The sequence below is a fragment of the Mus pahari genome, chromosome 10 (assembly GCF_900095145.1).
Source record: "Mus pahari chromosome 10, PAHARI_EIJ_v1.1, whole genome shotgun sequence".
Classification (NCBI taxonomy): Eukaryota; Metazoa; Chordata; class Mammalia; order Rodentia; family Muridae; genus Mus; species Mus pahari.
Window position 1 is genome coordinate 101,337,191 of NC_034599.1, and position 8,607 is coordinate 101,345,797.

The 8,607-nt window shown below is 42.8% G+C and overlaps 1 protein-coding gene across 5 annotated transcripts in view; it reads right to left on the reverse strand.

Annotated features, from left to right (window-relative positions):
* Positions 1–7,216, reverse strand: part of Rbm6 (RNA binding motif protein 6) — a 97,288-nt gene extending 90,072 nt beyond the window's left edge. For 2 of the 5 annotated variants that reach the window (XM_021206598.1, XM_021206600.1), the window contains exon 1: positions 7,049–7,216. The gene's annotated coding sequence lies outside the window, so the exon portion shown is untranslated. Of the gene's footprint in view, positions 1–6,586; positions 6,892–7,048 lie in introns of those variants that run through there. The other 3 variants (XM_029542890.1, XM_029542889.1, XM_029542888.1) reach the window with 2 other exon arrangements.
* Positions 7,217–8,607: the final 1,391 nt, after the last annotated feature.

Below are 8,607 nucleotides of genomic sequence, written 5' to 3' on the forward strand. Positions count from 1 at the left end.
AAAAAAAAAAAAATAGAATTCCTAGAGGACAGTAAGATAGGTCACAGGTAATGCACTCTACTTGCTGCACACCTGATGAGTTCAATCCCTGGAATTCACAAGGTAAAAGAACAGATTCTGTCGTCCTCACAGTCATCATGGCATGTATGCACACACACTTAACATTTTAAAAATAAGAACAGGGCTGGTGAGATGGCTCAGTGGGTAAGAGCACCCGATTGCTCTTCCGAAGTTCCTGAGTTCAAATCCCAGCAACCACATGGTGGCTCACAACCATCCGTAACGAGAAATAAATAAATAAATCTTTACAAATAAATAAATAAATAAATAAATAAATAAATAAATAAATAAATAAAAATAAGGACAACACACTAAGCCGGGCAGTGGTGGTGCACGCCTTTAATCCCAGCACTTGGGAGGCAGAGGCAGGTGGATTTCTTAATTCGAGGCCAGCTTGGTCTACAGAGTGAGTTCCAGGACAGCCAGGGCTACACAGTTTGGCTACATTTACTATTCTTAAAGAGGACTTGAGTTCAGTTACTACAATCCAAGTGGTGGCTCATAACCATCTACACCTCCAATTCTAAATGATCTGATGTTTTCTTCTGACCTTCTCACCAGGTACACAGAGTGCACACATATACATTAAGCCAAGCATTTACGCACCTAAAATAAGATAAGAACATTTCTTTTGGCTACACAGGATTTGAAGCCAGACTAGGTTATCTAAGACATTATATATATATATATATATATATATATATATATATATATATATATATATATATATACTAATACCAGCTACCTAGGTCTACAGAACTAGTTCCAGGACAGCCAGAGCTATACGGAAAAACTTTTGTCTCATAAAAACAAGTATCACCAAATAATTGTAAAACTGACTTCCAGGGAAATAAAAAAATAGGTTATAAGAAAAAAGAATTCTCATTACAAGTCAGCACTTTTATATGACTGGAATCATAATGGTAGCCAGTTCACAACTATCTGCAACTCCAGTTCTACAGGGTTTGACAACCTCTTCTGGTCTCTACAAGCACCTGCATGTACATGTTACATACACATATTTGTAAGCAAACACTCATACTCACAAAATAAAAATAAAGTTCTTGCTCTCTTACTCTTGCTCTTATGGCTACTTCCCGATTGCTTCTCTCTTGGTCCCCCTCTCTCCACACGGCCATGACTGGCCTCTACCTCCCTCCCCCCCAACACCTCTCTCTCTCTGCCTTTCTACAATAAACAAACACCTCAAAACAACAACAAAAAAAATGTTCTTAAAAAACATATTAGGAGCCAGGCGTGGTGGCACATGCCTTTAATCCCAGCACTCGGGAGGCAGAGGCAGGCGGATTTCTGAGTTCGAGGCCAGCCTGGTCTACAGAGTGAGTTCCAGGATAGCCTGGGCTATACAGAGAAAGCCTGTCTCGAAAACAAACAAACAAACAAACAAACAAAAAAACATATTAGGAAATCTTATATTTGATCTGGAAAGATGTTTCATGGTTACAAGCACTTGGACAACCTTCTGCAAGTCCAGTCCCAGAGAATCCAACTTCTTCTGGCCTCCTGGGGCACGGAGCACACACTTGGTACAAAGACATACATGCAGGCAAAACACCCATACACATAAATTTAAATAATAAAAATTGTAAAAACATTATCTTTGTACGTTATACATGTGTGTATGAAATGTATGTGTATGTATGTAGATTCATTTGGCAAGTTTATGGATATCAGAAGACAACCTCAGGTATAGTTCCTCACTGCCCACCTTCTTTGAAACAGGTCCGTTTGTTTGATGCTGCATACACTAGGCTAGCCCACAAGAAAGGCGGTGATTATAGATGCTTATCTTCCTTTTTAAGGCTGAAGAGTATTCCAAAGAAAGTATAAATATACACACAGGTGTCATTTTGTTCATCCAATCACCTACCACTGAGCCCTTGGGTTGTTTTCATATTTTAGCTATTATGAATACTGCTCTATGAACATGGATACAAATACCTGTTTGAGATTCTGCCTCCAATCTCTTTGGGTACACCTATAAATATAATTGCTGGATTATATGGTTTGTTCTGAGACTATGTTATCTTACAGAAATCCTCCTACCTCTCAAGTGCTGGAACCACAGGAGGCTGTGAACACCTGGAATCCCAGCACTTGAAAGATAAGAGGGGGCTGGTGAGATGGCTCAGCGGGTAAGAGCACCTGACTGCTCTTCCAAAGGTCCTGAGTTCAAATCCCAGCAACCATATGGTAGCTCACAACCATCTGTAACAAGATCTGATGCCCTCTTCTGGAGTGTCTGAAGTCAGCTACAGTGTACTTACATATAATAAATAAATAAATCATTTAAAAAAAAAAAAAAGAAAGAAAGATAAGAGGTCAGTCACTAATCATTGCAATTACAAGGCTCAGGCTGCTACATGAAACCCTGTCTCAAAAATACAAAATAATACATATTTTAAAGTTGGGCATGGTGGTTGACACCAGCACTCCCAGCAGCCAGAAGACCAAAGCAGAAGGAACATCCACAAATTCAAGGCTTGTCTGGGTTACAACAGCAAGTTAGTTCCTGGACAGCTTGAGCTACAGAATGATACTCTGGTTTTAAAAAATCAATTTTATTATCTAATTATTTAGTAATTTAATAATTCATTAATAATTTAATAATTAATAACTTAATGGTTACTTACATTTTAGTTTAAAGATTATTTTATTATTACATTTTTTAAAAAGGAAAAAGTTTAAGGTTAAAATAGAGCTGGAGTGGGGATTTTAGCTTACTAATAGGACGCTTGAGGAGCATGGGAGATATAAAACCTGAGGTTTGTTTGACAGTACATTGCAAAAACAACCAAACAGTAAGTATCAAAGACATTTGTACATCAACATTCACAGCACTATTTACTATAGCCAAATGTTAGATTTATTTATTTTTATTTTTTTATTTTTCTGAGCCAGGGACTTTTTTTTTTTTTTTTAATGTACTCTAAGGGCTAGAGAAATGGCTCAGTAATAAAGAATGAGTACTAAGCCGGGCGTGGTGGCGCACGCCTCCCAGCACTCGGGAGGAAGAGGCAGGCGGATTTCTGAGTTCGAGGCCAGCCTGGTCTACAAAGTGAGTTCCAGGACAGCCAAGGCTACACAGAAAAACCCTGTCTCAAAAAAACAAAAATAATAATAATAATAATAATAATAATAATAATAATAATAATAAAGAATGAGTACTAACTACTCTTTCAGAGAACCAGCATCCACATAAGGTGCTTCACAACTACCTATAACTCCAGCTCCATGGGACTCAATGCTGGTGGCCTCCATAAGCAACTACACTCACTTGCACATACATACAGACTCACTCACATACATATATTTGCAAAAAAAAAAAAAAAAAGTCAATTCCTCTACACAAAGGATGAAATACTATTCAATGAGACAAGGAATAAAATTCTGATACACAATCAACTTTATACTAACCATTATACTAAGCCAAATAAGCCAACATAGAAAAGACCATATTGTATCATTCCATTATACTTGAAACACAAAATTCATAGAGAAACAGAGTAAAAGTTATCAGGGGCTACAAAAAGGAATTGAAAGTTACTTGCTTAATGGTTACAAAGTTTCTGACACATCAAAGTTTTAGCAATAGCCATTGTTTTTAACATGGATGTAACTAATGCTGCAGAACTGTATACTTTAAAAGGCTTAAAAGTTAAATTTGTTATAGTATATACAGTGCAATGTAAAGTGACATACCTTATAACCTTATAACTCTGGAGGCTGCAGTAGTAGTAGGAATTCTAGGCTGGCATGGGCTACATGAAACTATATCTCAAAAAAAGACAAGTTGCCAGGCTTGGAGGCACAGGCTGTAAACCCCAGCACAGAGAAGCTGAGGCAGCCAGGATATTTAGCAAGACCCTGTCTCAAAGGGATGGAGGATGTTGGGAAAATAGCTCAGTTGGTAAACTGCTTCCTGAGTTTAATGCCCAGGATCAGCAATAAAAAGATGGGAGTGATGGTTCATGCTTGTCATTACAGCACTGGAAGGTGCAGACAGGAGAATCCTGGAGATAAGACGGCTGCAACATAGCCCAATTAGCAGGTCACAGGTCCCAGGGAGAGACTCTGTCTCAAAAAAGGTGGGAGCTGGTGAAATAGCTCAGTAGGTACCTACTGCCAGGCTTGACAACCTGAATTTGATTCGCACAACCCCCACGGTAGGATAAGAGAATCAACTTCCACAACTTGTCCTGACCTCAGAGACTGGGGCAGAACTGTAAGTTTACATTAGCTTGGGCTACATATATAAAATTATGATTTCAAAGGAAAATGAAAAAGCAACAGTGGTGGCTATTATTTAGTGAACATTTTCTGTATACCAGACCCTGTCCTAAGAGCATTACGTGTATTACATAATCAATCTAAGCTGGGGACATAGCTCAGTGGGAGATCGATTATCTAAATTTCACAAAGCTATGGGTTCTTTTTCTAATCCCACAAGCTTGGAATGGTAACCCATGGAGGAAAAAGTCCAGTACCACAATAAATAAATAATCTAACTCACCAAAACAACAATACTACATGAGATGGCTGTATTCATTAACCTTATTTCTGATGAAGAACTGAAGCTTGAAGAAGTTAATTTGTCCACTGTCTGTGTTAGTGAAGGGTATGTGGATTCAATATCTGATTCCTGGAACTCTACAGTTATCAACTCTACTACACTGAGTTACACACCATGACAGAATTGTTATAAAACAGACTCACATCAGGCTTGTAGACATGTGCCTTTAATGTCAATACTCTAGAGGCATAGGCAGACAGATCTCTGTAAGTTGTGACCAGCCCAGTCCTCAAAGCCAATTCCAGGCCAGCCAGGGCTGAATAGTGAAACCCTGTCTCAAATAAATAAAAACTTTTCAACAGTTTTATTATCTACATAGCTCTTGATTCTGAACCAAGTCATTAATATCATTTTATACATCTATGCATGGTGGCAAATTTCTGTTTCAAGAGTACATTTAAGAGCTGAGTATAGGGGCTGGAGAGATGGCTCAGTGGTTAAGAGCACTGACTGCTCTTCCGAAGGTCCTGAGTTCAATTCCCAGCAAGCACATGGTGGCTCACAACCATCTATAATGAGATCTGACGCCCTCTTCTGGTGTGTCTGAAGACAGCTACAGTGTACTTACATATAATAATAAATAAATCAGCCGGGAGTGGTGGCGCACGCCTTTAGTCCCAGCACTCAGTAGGCAGAGGCAGGCGGATTTCTGAGTTCGAGGTCAGCCTGGTCTACAGAGTAAGTTCTAGGACAGCCAGGGCTATACAGAGAAACCCTGTCTTGAAAAACCAAAATAAATAAATAAATAAATAAATCTTTAAAGAAAAAAAAAAAAAAAGAGCTGAGTATATAGTATAGTAGCAAAGGATTTTAGCCTAGAGTATATATATTTAATAGCCTTCCCTTAGCCAGGAATGACAGCTGCCAATTGTAGTGCCTAGAAAGTTCAAGTGGCAAGATTAGGATTTTTTTTTTTTTTTTAAGGCAAGTTTAATTCAAATCCAGCCTGGCTATAAAAGACAATAATTCTCCTATCAGAAATTCGTGTGAAGAGCCACAAAAACCTAGGATCCTACAGGTAAGAATAAACTCAAGCCCGGTAAGAAAATTCTGTAAGGAGGCTGGTCCTAGTGGTAGAGAACTTGCCTAGTATGCATAAAGCAAGCCCTGAATTCAATGAGCACCAAGGGTGTTATGCCGGTTGAGAACTGAGTCCTACCTAACCTACCTTATAGACCACATATACTATAGATAATCCTATAGATTTTATAAACAGATAAGCATTTATATAAGTATACTACTACTTAAGGAGCTAAAATTCAGACTCAAAGTTCTTAAGGGTCTCAATGTAGCTTAGGACACTTCAAACATGACATCCTCCTGCCTCATCCTCCTAAACTTCAGAATTAAAGTCCACTAAGCTTGGCAGTAGATTCAACCAGTATGTTTCCTCAAATTGGTAATACAGTGCTAGTTACTTTCCACATTGTCATTAGCTGTTGACACTTTTCCCTTTGATTCTCACAAGCTTAGTAAAGTAACTGTGGCATATTTAGTCAACAGGAAGTTGGGAACTAACAATCCTAAAACACAATCCAGAGTTCAAAAAATGACCTGGGTGATCAAGCGGATAAAGAAGAAAAAACAAAACTACTCCTTCACTTATATCCAATTAGTCAGAAATTAATAAGAAAGCCTGGGGGTAGGGGAAGAGGACAAACTATCCAAACTACCTCCAATATATGTGCTCTACAAATCAGGCCTTTTGTTTTTAATTAAGAAACGCAACCCCACACTTGAATTAGCTCAACGTCAATTATAAAGTTAAAAGAAAAGCCCATTATTTACAACGCCAAAAGGAATCTAAAGCACGAATATGTGGAAACATCACTCTCCTCCTACATTCGCCCAACGGGTACAGAACCCACCAGTCACCCTCGCCCGCCTCCCGGTTCTACGGGCCCGTGGGCCAGGTTCTGAGCTCTCTCGCACCTTCCTGTCTTGGGTGTCTGGGTGTCTGGGTGGGCGGCCAAGGTTACTTGCAGGGCACAAGAACTCCGTATCTAGAGATGTCTCTCAGGACAAGATCACAAACACAAGGGGCAAGAAAAAGAAATCCCTCCTGCAGCTCCACAGAGTTCAGCGCCGGAACCGCTAGCGCGCGCAGGTCACTCGCCCCACGGCTGGCCGCTCCGCGCTGGGACCGGTAATTCTACGGCAGCCTCGGGCCCCGCCCCGGGCCCGCGACCGTTCCGGGGCGTTCCTGCCGCGAGCGGCGCCTCCCTCCACACACCAGCGCTAGGCTGTTTTCGCGAGCGAACGAGGCCGCGGCCGCCCGTGTCTTCGAAGTCACGGCTGCTAGGCCGCGCGGGCCCGCGATTACCAGAGCCGCCTGGACCGCTGGCCCTGTCCCAGCAGCTCGGGCACGCCCTCTCTCCGAGCCTGGGCCCTTACCTAAGCAGCGTAGCCGCCGCGGCCCGCTCCTCCTCCTCAGTGGCTGCCACGGACCCAGCATCCCAGAGACCGGAACTTCCTCCCGGTGGGCTCCGGCTTCCACAAAGGCGTCGCGCCACCGCCTTCCGCGCTGGGCCCGCCGGGAGATGAAGTACGGCCGCAAAGCCCGCGGCCTCCTCTCCCGCCGTGCCCTGCGCGCAGCGGCTTTGACGGCTGGCGGAGCTGCTGCCCAATGGAAAGGCACGCTGCTAGCCACTGCCCAATGAGAAGGCACGCTTCACCGCAGGGCCTGCCGGGAGTTACGGTTTGGCCTCAAGTGCTGTCGCTGCATCTCCGGTGTTTTCCTTGCAAGTGTACAGGGGGTCCGGGTGGCGTAGACAGCCTAGGGTCACTCCACTCTCTGCCAGGTGCTGGGGGATGGTCCTGCCTTGCCCCTTGGGAAAGAGAGGGATTGTCAGCTCGGGTGCAGAAAATCGGAGGGGATCTTTTCGGTTTTATTCCGTTAGGGCAAAGGGCTGCTGGCTTTTCGGCTACAGAAGACCCCCATCTACCTAAGTCCAGAGAATAAATGCTAAAGTAGTGCTTGAGTTGAAGTATTAGGACCCAAAGACTCGTGTTTTTTTACCTTCCGACAGACTGATGGTCAAACACTCCAGGCAGAAATCATCTGTGTAAGCCGGGCGTGGTGGCGCACGTCTTTAATGCCAGCACTCGGGAGGCAGAGGCAGGTGGATTTCTGAGTTCGAGGCCAGCCTGGTCTACAGAGTAATAATAATAATAAATCACCCGTGTAAAAAGGTTCAGTAGCTCAACCCATAAAAGAAAATAAAACTTGTTTCTACAGGGCCCCGCTAGCTCTGGGCAATAAGTGTAGACACGCGTGACTCGCCACAAAAACGGCACATCATAATTTTAGCGGAAAGAAAGCAAAGGTAACTGTTGATCCGCAACCTCTTCCAGAATCTTCTGGCTAATGATCTTTAAAACATCTGACTCCAAGTTCTGAGGTAGATTCTCTACATTGTGAGGGGTTTGCTGGTCCCGGCCACCTAGTGCCTTGTGTGGATGCCCTGGCGATTTGACCTGGTATTGTAGCCTAATTCAGTTATTAGTAAGACGCTTGGAGAAACAGCTCATCAGTTAAAAACACTGGTTGCTCTCCAGAGGTTCAATTCCCAAAGCCCACATGGTGGTTCACAATCCTCTGTTCCTTCAATTCAAGGGGATCCAATGCCCTTTTCTGGCCTCTGAGGGGACTGTACGTATGTGATAAATAAAAGATCAATAAATGCTGCTGCCATAAATGCCCACTGGAAAAACCTGGACATGGAGCCAGAAAGTGATGGTGCAAGACTTTAATGCCTCCACTCCAGAGGCAGAGACAGATGGACTTCTGAGTTCAAGGCAAGCCTGGTCTACAGAGTGAGTTCTAGCAGTCTGGGCTACAAAAAGGAACCCCTGTGTGATGGTTTGCATATGCTCAGCTCAGGGAGTGGCACCATTAGAAGGTATGGCCCTGTTGGAGTTGGTGTGTTACTGTGGGTGTAGGCTATAAGATT